Source organism: Bos indicus, chromosome 3 (genome assembly GCF_029378745.1).
Source record: "Bos indicus isolate NIAB-ARS_2022 breed Sahiwal x Tharparkar chromosome 3, NIAB-ARS_B.indTharparkar_mat_pri_1.0, whole genome shotgun sequence".
Classification (NCBI taxonomy): Eukaryota; Metazoa; Chordata; class Mammalia; order Artiodactyla; family Bovidae; genus Bos; species Bos indicus.
Window position 1 is genome coordinate 85,393,142 of NC_091762.1, and position 12,515 is coordinate 85,405,656.

General features: G+C 39.8%; 1 non-coding gene across 1 annotated transcript; it reads left to right on the forward strand.

Moving 5' to 3' along the window:
- The first annotated feature begins 753 nt into the window (after window positions 1–753).
- TRNAH-AUG (transfer RNA histidin (anticodon AUG)) lies at window positions 754–825 on the forward strand. Its single transcript has one exon. It is a non-coding gene; the product is annotated as a tRNA-His (tRNA).
- Window positions 826–12,515: the final 11,690 nt, after the last annotated feature.

Sequence of the window (12,515 nt, forward strand, 5' to 3'; positions counted from 1 at the left end):
TCTGTGCTTGCTGGGAAGAGTCTGTGCTGAGGTGTGGGTCCCTGGATGACCCAACAAGGGTGGAGTATGCTGGTTGAGACAATCAGGGGAAGAGTCAATGGGTTAGAGGTTAAGAACTCTCAGGATCCAGGCAGGGAAAGCAAAACTAAGAGATACAAAAGCCCACAAGCTAAAGGTCAGGAGATGGGAGCTGGAAGGATATAGGAGATATGTCATCAATAATTTTGGAGTTTGCTGGAGCATGCTTTACTTGATTTTTATGTATACAATGGAGATGGATTGGTATCAGGAACAATGAAGAAATGTTTGTTTAGTGAACTAATTGTGATGCAATAATGTAATCATGACAGTAGTGATATTATGTGATATAATAAACTGATGTGATTTTTATCTCGTTTTTATTTTTAATTGGAGCACAATTGCTTTACAATATTGTGTTGGTTTCTGCTGTATAATAACTTGAATCGGCTGTAAATATACATATATCCCCTCCCTCTTGAGCCTCTCTCCTACCCCTCCCCCTTCCTTTTCTTGTGTGCATATATTTAATCTTGTGACATTTTCCCATCCATGCTCAGAAAATAAGAAGTAAATATTGCTGCATAAGTGGGCTGTCACTGGAAAAAACAATAATGATAATAATAAAATTATTATTTTTATTTAAAAAAAAAAACCAGCTTAGGTGTAACAGAGAGGTTTGGGAGAAGACGAGGCCAGGAAGAATTCACCCCAACCCTCCTACCATAAGAGACTTCCCTGGTGGCTCAGATGGTAAAGCGTCTGCCTATGATGCAGGAGACCCGGGTTCGATCCCTGGGTCGGGAAGATTCCCTGGAGAAGGAAATGACAACCCACTCCGGTATTCTTGCCTGGAAAATCCCATGGACACAGTCCACAGGGTGGCAAAGAGTCGGACACGACTGAGAGACTTCACTTTGCTTTGCTTTTTCTCCTACCATATCCTGTGCTTCTTAAGTTGCTTCAGTCATATCTGATTCTTTGTGACTTTATGGACTGTAGCCAACCAGCCTCCATGGTCTGTCCAGACTTCCCTGATGGCTTAGATGGTAAAGAATCTGCCTGCAATGTGGGAGACCAAGGTTCAATACCTGGGTCAGGAAGATCCCCTGGAGAAGGGAATGGCAACCCACTCCAGTATTCTTGCCTGGGAAACCTCATGAACAGAGGAATCTGGTGGGCTGCAGTCCATGGGGCTGCAAAGAGTCAGACACCACTGAGCGAGTAACACTTATTTACTTACTTGCTCCTCTGTCCAAGGGATTCTCCAGGCAAGGATACTGGAGTGGGTTGCCCTGTCCTCCTCCAAGGGATATTCCTGACCCAGGGATTCAGCCAGAATCTCTTACATCTCCTGCATTGGCAAGGCATGTTCTTTACCTTTAGTGCACCTGGGAAGCATCATATCCTAGACCCCAGGAAACAAATCCACCAGACAATTCTCCAACTATGAAGAGAAAGCAGTTGAAGGGTGTAGAATACAAAAGTTAGTCATCAGAAGGCTCCCTGCTCTCCTCAAGCTATGATTAGGAACAGAAACCCTAGAATTCTCAGGCAAACATAGACATCTAAAAGTGGAAGATGCCCATGCTCACCTCCTGCCCGTAATTCTGAAAGGAGATTCACAAATGGCCCCCTCAGAGCTAAATCATAGGAACCCTATGGTATAGAATTATGCCAAGTTTGGTGCTAGATTATCTAAATATTTTCTAAAAACAATGTTGTATTAGAATTTATTAAAGAGAAAAAAATGACATTTAAATAATACCTTCAAGATGGAACAGCAAGTACTTGTGAGAAGTGGCAAACAAATTCAGCCAAGTAGCAGATAGAGAAAATGGTGTTTGGCAAACGCCTTATATGAATGTAGATAAAATATTCAATCTTTCTTCATCAAGAGAAGTAAGGACATTTCCTTCTGCTATTTCATAGGGTCCTGGAGAGGGCCAGCAAAATGGGGTCTTTAGGTTTCACGTTGCCTGGGGTGCTCCGAGATTCTTGGATCTATGGTTTGATGTAAATTTTTTTCTGTGAAATTTTTGGCCTTTATTTTTTCAAATATTCTTTCTGCATCATTGTCTCTTTCTTTTCATTCTGAGACTCCAATTACACATATGCTGGACTGTTTGATATTGTCACAGTTTTTGAATGCTCTGTTCTGTTTTTCTGCTTGTTTGTGTGCATTTTATTTGCTGGGTTTTCACTTTTTTCTCTTTGTGTCTTAATTTGAGTAATTTCTAATTCAAATTCATGGATTCTTTCCTTGGCTGTGTCAAATTTGGTGATGAGTCTGACAAGGGAACTCTTCATCTCCAGTGCAATCCTTTTTATTTCTTCTATTGCCATTTGACTCAGGATTTCCATCTGTTTGCTGAAATTTCCTGCTAATGTTCATATTTTTCACTGAATTCTTTATGTATTAACCATAGTTAAAATCCAACACTTCAGTCCTTTCTGATTTTGATACTGTGAAATGTTTCTTTTTCTCTTGACAACGTGTTGTTTTCTCTGTGTGTTTATAATTTTTTATTGAATACCAGTCATCTCATGCAGAGTAAGAGAAACTTGAGTAAATGTTTACTTACTCAAAAAAATGGGCACACATCTTGTTAGGACAATAATTTTGGGGTTGAAAAAATCTAGTTAGTTGTTAAGTGGGGCTTGGGTTTTGTTGTTGCTATCATCGCCCTTAAGCTATCATCGGAGAAGGCACTGGCACCCCACTCCAGTACTTTTGCCTAGAAAATCCCATGGATGGAGGAGCCTGGTAGGCTGCAGTCCATGGGGTCGCTAGAGTCGGACACGACTGAGCGACTTCACTGTCACTTTTCACTTTCGTGCATTGGAGAAGGAAATGGCAACCCGCTCCAGTGTTCTTGCCTGGAGAATCCCAGGGACAGGGAAGCCTGGTGGCCTGCCGTCTATGGGGTCGCACAGAGTCAGACACGACTAAAGTGATGCAGCAGCAGCAGCGAGCTATCATAAGCTTTCCTTTAAAAATGCCTCATGCTTAGGGTGGGAATTGTGGTGCAGGAGGGTTTTTCTCAATGTACATACTTGATCCTTATTGCTCATTTTCCTTGTGACACATGCTACATAGTGGGGATCTTTATTCATGCCCTTTCACCTTTCCCAGTGGTATACATTCGTTGCTTGCTATTTGGTGTGTGTAAAGCTGGTGGAGAAAGGGCAAAGGGGTTTCTGGTGTAGCCCGTAGATGCTTTGTGCCTGGGCCTCCCTTTCCTTTCTGCATGTGCCAGAAAGGGACTGCTCCTCAGTCTAGGTACTAGCATAAACCACATAAAGTGGATCAGAGCCAGGGTTGGCCCATGATGAACAGGTAATGTGAGTGAGGAATACAGCTTTGTCATTGCAAGCCAATAAGACTTCAGGGCCTTCTATACTAAGTAATAATTTAGACTGAGATGACTAATGTAACTCTAGAACACTATATTTTTCCATTTAGATGATTATAAATATTTGTAGCTAGTCACAGACTTAAAAAAAAAATGTTTGTTATTTTTGGCTGTGCTGGGTCTTCATTGCTGTACTTGGGCTTTCTCTAGTTGCCGTGAGTAGGGTCCACTCCCTAGCTGTGATGCACTGGCTTGTCACCGTGCTGGCTTCTCTTGTTGCGGAGCACAGGCTCTGGGTGCCTGGGCTTCAGGAGTTACAGCATGTGGTCTCAGTAGTTGTGACTCATGGGCTTAGTTGCTTCTTGGCACATGAAATCTTCCCAGACCAGGGGTCAAACCCGTGTCCCCTGCATAGGCAGACAGCTTCTCATCCATTGTACCACCAGGGAAGTCCCAATCAAAGACTTATAAAGTTCATGGAAATAGTATATTTGGTTACCCAAATATTCTGATTACTAGAAAAACTGACCTCTTTAGAGTCTCTGTTTAAATAGTATATAGACAGAAAGTGGAGTAGGAGCATTGCAGTGGGACTACATTTTAAGTTAAAATATTTGTTTGATTTTTTAACTTCATTTCTTCTGTTTATAAAACAAGGGAGTTGAGCTAAAATCTGCTTCAAAGTTTGCAAACTTTGGACTAAATTTAGTCATTTCAACCTGTGGGACGTGGAATACTGAGTGGATTTGTAAGGGTTTTTCACGTGCAAATAATCCTTGACCTTATTTGTAAATGACTAACTAATGTCTTTTCTATAATGTTATGATTTGAATTGCTTTCCCCCTCAAGAGGCCTGTTGAAGTTTTAAGCCCTAGTACCTCAGAATGTGGTCTTAGCTGGAAATAGGGCCTTTACAGAAAGAATCTAGTTAAATTGAGACTGGGCTCTAATCCGCTATGACTGTTGTCCTTACAAAAAGGGAATATTTGGACACAGACACAATCACAGAGGGAAGATGATCTAAAGACACACAGGGAGAAGAGAGACATGTGACTGGAATGATGCATCTTCAAGCCAGGTTACTGCCAAGAATCCCAGATTCTGCTTGGTTTTTCCTTCTTGCATTTATAGTAAAATGCAAGGGGAGAGAGAAAAATTGAAGAAGGAATTCTGTTTTAAGACTGCAGCATAGAAGTTCCAACAGAATTCCCAGCTGGTTGTTCCACTCTGTGGATTTCAAACTCATGGCATCAACTCTTACCTGAATTCCCAGCCTGCTGATACACGTAAGTGTGTGACTCCTATTGCTTCTCGATCTTTTGGCTAAGATCAAGTGTCCTATGTGACTCCTTTCAGATCTATGTAAATGCTATAGTAATTAATATAAACAAATTCATGTTAGAACGTTATAGTTGCTTTTGTCCCAATGCAAGCACTGAACCCCATGGTCATGGGCTCTCTCCTGTATTCCTTCCACTGTAAAGTGGGTCCGTGCTCAGATGATATGTGGTGCCCACACTTGAAATGGTATTCCATACTTGAGAATCAGACTTTCCATAAGTCCCTGAATCGCTGGTTGGAGCTTAGTAAAGAAAGTCAATCCATAGAATTGACGTCTATCTCTGTGAGGATGGGTGCTGGTTCATCTAGGATGCAAGGAGCCTAATTCAGTCAGTTTGCTATGACATGGTTGCTTGGGTGTGACGTTCAGAGCCAACAGAATCTAGATCAGCCTTGGTAAAGGGGTTTCATGCTGTTTGGCTTACGTGTGGCCTCTATTTCTGCCTCTGTGGCTACTCCGTTTGTGCATCCATCATGCCAGTTCTTGGATGGCTGATTAAAAAGACTGGATTATGTCAACTCACTGCCTGTCTACTTTGTTTTCAATGCCTCTTCCATGGTGGTTGTTTCTGGTTTGCATCACTAGATGATACAAAACTTTTCATACCGTTTTTGGTCTTCCATGTATGTCCATTCACATGCCTCTATCCCAGACCTCCCTAACTCTAATTTTTGAGGCCTTTATATTAAGGTTCCTATAATCTGGTCAGGTGGTTAATCATTGCCCAGAAAGCTGTATATAATCTCACTTAGGACCACCTTTTTTCCCCCACAAAATATCCATGAATAGGTTCACTATTTATAGCTCAGAGTGAAGATTTTCCCTTTCTTCTTTCTTTCAAGTTCACCCCTGAATTTGGCTGAAATGCAACCGCACATTTCCCCCAGCAGACCCCTTGTTCATCAAGTTCTCAGAGAACCTAAACTGAAAACAATATGGTACCAAGAGTGGCTTGAGAAGATAGAGGTTTGGGGATTGGCTCACTTGGTGACGACGAGCTGGCAAGGAGGAAGACTTCTTGACTGGAATGTGGAGGACAGATAGTTCTGGTCACAAGATTGTGCCATGATTTCACTAGTGTGGACCTGGAAAGACACCCTAGTGGAAAAGAACACCTGGGTCTCAGTGGGCCTGGCATCTGGTGTTTAAATACCGTCACCTGGAGTGATAGGGAGTCCATCGTGCTCATGGTTATGAAGGAGCCCAGTTCTGAGACCACTCTCCTAGTGCCAGTGCTGGCCTGAGAGGGCGCCACCACTGCACTTCTTAGTGATGCTTATGCCCCTCACACTAGTGCTTTCTTTACGCCTTGAAGAATGGCAACAGGTCCAGGCTGTAGTGCAAGAAATCCTGCAGCTTGTGCAGATTCAATGAAGTTGTAATTGTCAGTGGTAGGAAAGAATGTAGTATAGAGTTTATGGTAAATCCTGTTGGAAAATTCACAGTACAGCCCCCAGGTTTTGGAGCAAGGCCGTGCCATCTGCCAAAGAAAATTATATACCTTTTGAGAAAGTCCCTTGTGTGTAACTGGGTTCTAGTAGAAACAGAAGTCTTGCTCAAGGGGGAGCAAAAGAACATACACCTGGCACTATTCATTATGGACTGAATTATGTCAGAACCATCAATTTTAAGTCAGGTGGTGTCAGGGATAATCCACTGTAAAGTGAAAATGGTACCTTCAGGATTGATCTTAATTGTGTAAATGATAAAGGGAAGGGAATAAAAGTAGATAGAATGAGCCTTTGGACCACTATGCAAATAGATATCTGAAAGCTACGAGGTGAAAAGGGGAAGGAAGGAGAATAAATAGGAAGAGCCTCAAATTATAGAGCAATTCTGAGAAAATGTTGCCCAGGCTGATGGGAACTCTAAGCAATGCTTGCTAGAGGCATCTCATATCAAGTGAGAATGACCTGGCTCTAGTATCCCCACTGTGCTTGGTCTTTGGTTGGGATAAGCCCAACAAAATCTTCCCTCAGTGTGAACACTGTGCTGGATCTAAGGGGGGTTGGCTGCAGGCTGCAATTAATCATGTTTCTTGCTGCTGCTACTGCTGCTAAGTCATTTCAGTTGTGTCCGACTCTGTGCGACCCCATAGACGGCAGCCCACCAGGCTCCTCTGTCCCTGGGATTCTCCAGGCAAGAACACTGGAGTGGGTTGCTATTTCCTTTTCCAATGCATGAAAATGAAAAGTGAAAGTGAAGTCGCTCAGTCGTGTCTGACTCCTAGTGACCCCATGGACTGCAGCCTACCAGGCTCCTCCGTCCATGGGATTTTCCAGGCAAGAGTACTGGAGTGGGGTGCCATTGCCTTCTCTGATCATGTTTCTTAGAGAAAGTTATTTTGAATGGAGATTTAAGTGGTGTTTCTCTATTGCTACCATATCTACTAAACTGTAGGACTTGATTTTCTCTTTCTCTAAGTTTTAGTACTCCCTCCTTCTGCAGAGTCCTAACATATGCTCTTCCCTTTGCTTGGGAAACTCTTCACCTTCCCATCACTCAAATGACTTCAGAATAGAGGTCAAATATCACTTCTCTATGGAGGCTTTCTTTGTACCTTCAGATAAATTGGATTCCTTATGACATAATTTCATACCTTGCTTTACATTTTATCCATGGTATTTATCAACATTTGTAATTACATTCACAAAATAATTTTTTAAATGTCCTTACTAGGCTGTAAGCTCTGTAAAGGCATAGACTTTTCTATTCTGTATCCCTAATGCCTATCATGGGACCTGACATATAGAATGCTTTCAAGATGTGTTGAATGAGTAAATTAATGACTCAGTTGTCATCATTAATTTCAACCAATCTTTTTTTTTAATAACAAATTCTGAGAGCCTTAGGTTCATAAATCTGGATATAAATTGCCATCTTTCTATGTATAGATGGAAGTACAGAACATTTCAATAAATTGATGCCAGGAAGTTATAATTTGTGAAATATAAAAAAAAATGGCTCTTTTTCTTGAATATGAAGTTTAACAATGAGAAATATATTTATTTTCAGAAAAGTTTGCATATTTGGCTTCTTAGTTTTCAAGACTTTATAAGTGCATATTTAATTTAAAAATTCTAATAGTAAAAACAATGTGATCCATATAATTTAGTCACTGCTTATTATGTGTCATATATCATACTGTCTCCTGTATATATTATTTCACTAGATATTCTCAACATTATATATTAAGTATTATTATAAGTATCCTCATTTTGCAGGTGAAGAAATTAGCATTTAGTGAAGTCACATATTTGCTTAAGATGTCAGCCATGGCATGTTGTGGGTCAAGGTTTAGATATATCACAGCAGTCTGACTCCAATGACTATGACTTTATTCACAATCCTATAACTGCTGAAAATTTTAATTTCTTACTCAAAAATTGAATTTTTCACTTTTATCTGGGTGGGGGGTATTATCTAAAGAATAGGAACATTTAACTCTTACCTAATGTGATCCTTCATTCAAGTCAGGTTTGAGTCTCAGATTCTCCTGAGCAGGTCAAAATCTCCCTTATGAGTACTAGACATTCCCTCCTCCAGCCTCTTACCCATTTCTCCACCTGGATATCTTTCTTATTTACTCCTCAATCATAGTATGTCCAAGGCCAAACAGTGTTAGAATTCCATATCACTCTATTTCCTTGGTTCTCTTTTTCAGTGATGTTGGTTCTATAGTGGTGAACATAGATGCCTTTATTGATTCAACTTTTTAATGAATGCTATTACCATATTCCCAGGCATCCAGGTTTGAAATCTCAAAACCACTCATTCCTTTCCCAAACGGTTCTTAATATGAGCTTCTAGCGGATGGAAATATTGTTCAATGATCTCTCTCAGTGTATCCTATAAAGCATCTTGCATGGAATAAGTGCTGAAGAAGTAAAGGTAGAATATCTTCTTCCTGGCCCCAGGCATCCACTGGAGATAAAACAGGGTTAAATGCAACATAGTTCTCCAGTGAGAATTGTTAACTGCAGTGCATTTTACTTGGGTCAATGGACATGTCAGTCAATTATTTGAAAAGAAATGTTATTAAAAAATGTTTGTATCTGGATATATATTGCCATGTTTTTAGGAAAGGGCACATGCTTCGAGTTAAAGAATCACTCCTCCTTGGAATTTTGCAATGTGGAGACCGTTATCTTTGAGAGCAATTTCAGTGAATAGTAGAAGAAAAATCAGATTTCAAACTGTTAAATGAGTGGGAACTGAGAAAATGGGAACAGAGAGAAGTAGCCTCAAAACATAAGGAAAAAATTAAGGTGGATATAAATCAAATGAATGTTATGTTTCAAGAAGAGAGAGAATGGAATTGGAGGGGGACTATTCGAGCTATATTCATTGGACATTTACTATATTCTGATCACTGAATCATGTACCTTACATAAATCAGGTATTAGATTTTGATCAAGTCAGATCTTGAAAACGATGAAATTGGGGAAGAGGCCTAAGGAAACAAAATGGGACTTTGGGCTTGTGTAGCATGAGGGATTCCTCATTCTCTGAGACTTGAAAGAGAGAAGAAAATAGAGGTTATGAATGAAGATGAGGGGAAACAGAGGCTAAATTGATTCATATAGATGATCTCAATTTTCAGTATGAAATATCAGACCTTGAACATTAGTGAATGGTAAATTTGAATGTCAAAAATTATCAATAACCTCAGATAGGCAGATGACACCACGGTTATGGCAGAAAGTGAAGAAGAACTAAAGAGCCTCTTGATGAAAGTGAAAGAGGAGAGTGAAAAAGTTGGCTTAAAGCTCAACATTCAAAAAATGAAGATCATAGCATCTGATCCCATCACTTCATGGCAAATAGATAGGGAAACAATGGAAACAGTGAGAGACTATTTTCTTGGGCTCCAAAATCACTGCAGATGGCAACTGCAGCCATGAAATTAAAAGACACTTGCTCCTTGGAAGAAAAGCTCTGACCAACCTAGATAGCATATTAAAAAACAGAGACATTCTTTTGCTGACAAAGGTCCATCTAGTCAAAGCTATGGTCTTTCCAGTAGTCATGTATGGATGTGAGAGTTGAACTATAAAGAAAGTCAAGTGCTGAATAATTGATGCTTTTGAACTGTGGTGTTGGAGAATACTCTTGAGAGTCCTTAGACTGCAAGGAGATCAAATCAGTCAACCCTAAAGGAAATCAGTCTTGAATATTCATTGGAAGGACTGATGCTGAAGCTGAAACTCCAATCCTTTGGCCACCTGATGCGAAGAACTGACTCATTGGAAAAGATCCTGATGCTGGGAAAGATTGAAGGCAGGAGGAGAAGGGGCAAACAGAGGATGAGATGGTTGGATGGCATTACCAATTTGATGGACATGAGTTTGAGTAAGCTCTGGGAGTTGTTGATGGACAGGGAAGCCTGGCGTGCTACAGTCCATGGGGTTGCAAAGAGTCAGACATGACTGAGCAACTGAACTGAACTGAAATTTGAATGTGGGACTTGAGGAAATTGGGAAGATTTTGAAAACTACTGAGGTGCTTTTGTTCTTTAATTAGTAAGTAAGTAAGTATTAGTGGCTCAGTCATGTCTGATTCTTTGTGACCCCATGGACTGCAGCCCACCAGGCTCCTCTGTCCACGAGATTTTCCAGGCAAGGATACTGGAGTGGGTTGCCATTTTCTTCTCCAGGGGATCTTCCCAACCCAGGGATAGAACCAAGGTCTCCTGCACTGCAGGCAGATTCTTTACTGACTGAGCTACAAGGGAAGCCCATTCTTTAATTAACAAATAATTGTTAAACACTGATCATGTAGGTACTGAGATTACATGGTCCTTGTTTTCTAGGAAGTTGTCACATTTAATACCTTATAAATTTCTGGAGGGTATGCAGCATGTTACACTCATTTACATATTTCCCCAAAATGCATAGCTTAATACTTTGAGCACAGTAAGTAAACACTAAGGTTTTAGGTCAACTGAATTAAAACAAACAAACAAACAAAAGTTTATTTTAAACAAAGCCCGAGGCTCTTGGGCCATGGACTGACTTGGTTGGAGTTCTTTACAACCAAACAATAGAGATCTGCCAGTTGAGAATATATCTTGCAATGTTTAGTAACTGAAAATACATTTGGAATGGATTTTTTCAACCTCAGTACTATTCATATTTGGATAAACCCTTTGGGGAGCTGCATTGTACACTGTGGGAAGTTTAGTGGTATTTCTAAATTCTCCTGTCTTCTGGTAGCATCCCCCAACTCCCACCTAGTCCTGATAAAAATATCTCCAGACGTTGTCAATGTCTTTTAGGAGGCACAATAACTCCAGATTGGGAACCCCTGATTTAGAGTTTCAATGATTAATTTATATAAAAATAATTCTACATTCAGTTTAGTTCAGTCACTCAGTTGTGTCCAACACTTTGCAACCCCATGGACTGCAGCATGCATCAATTCTTCAGCGCTCAGCTTTCTTTACTGTCCAACTCTCACATCCATACATGACTACTGGAAAAATCATAGTCTTGACTAGACCGACCTTTGTTGGCAAATAATGTCTCTTCTTTTTAATATGCTGTTTAGGTTGGTCATAACTTTCCTTTCAAGGAGTAAGCGTCTTTTAATTTCATGGTTGCAGTCACCATCTGCAGTGATTTTGGAGCTCTGCAAAATAAAGTCAGCCAGTGTTTCCACTGTTTCCCCATCTATTTGCCATGAAGTGATGGGACTGGATGCCATGATCTTAGTTTTCTGAATGTTGAGTTTTAAACCAACTTTTTCACTCTCCTCTTTCACTTTCATTAAGAGGCTCTTTAGTTTTTCTTCACTTTCTGCCATAAGATGATGCTTGTTCGCTCCAATTAGCAGCTCTAAATGGGAGGTTGCCCATGTTTCTTTGATCTTTCCCTTCCTTTGTTTAGCATTAGAGAGAATGGGTCCTTACCACTGGTACTTTCTAGTGATTGGACCTATGTTCATAGTATACACAGTGAATTGGGTCAAATAATGTTGGATTTGGAACCAAAGGTCTAAGGTTTAAAACCAAATTAATTATAAAACTTTGGAATCACTTATTTTGTTCTTCCATTGTTATAGAGTTATTCTGATGATGATATATGAAGGATAGAACTTTGTAAACTATGACACACTGCGAAAAGGTGGGAATTAAAGCTTCTCCCCCTGGTGCTTATATTAAAGATGATCCCTCATTTGAAGATAATGGATCAGGGACACTATTTAAAGAGAAGATTAAAATATTTGACATTTTTTTTAATGTGTTGGGGATTACAGAAAGTGAGAAATGTTGCTGAATTTTCTAGGGTTAATGAATGTGATAGTGAGGGAGTGATGGTGTCATATACTGAAGTAAGGATCATTGAAAAGGAGATTAAAAAAATTGAGATGTGATTCATATAACATAAAATTCACCTTCTTAAACTGTACAAACCAGTGGTTTTTACTATATTCACAGTTGTGCAACTATCATTTTAAAACATTTCCATCACCCCAAGGATGCCTCATACCCCATTAGAAACCATTTCCCATCCCCTTCAACTCTACTCCCTGACAAAATATTTCTGCCTTTATGGATTTGAATATTTTGCAAATTTCATATAAATTATATCATACAAACTGTGTCTGGCTTCTTTTGCTTATTATAATATTTTAAAAGTTCCTCTGTTTTATACCATGTATCAGAACTTCATTCATTTTTAAGCTTAATAATATTCTATTGTACAGATAAACTACATTTTGTTTACCATCAGTTGGTGGTTACTAAGATTGTTTCTGCTTTTTGGCTATTCTGAATAATCCTCCTATAAATGTTTGTG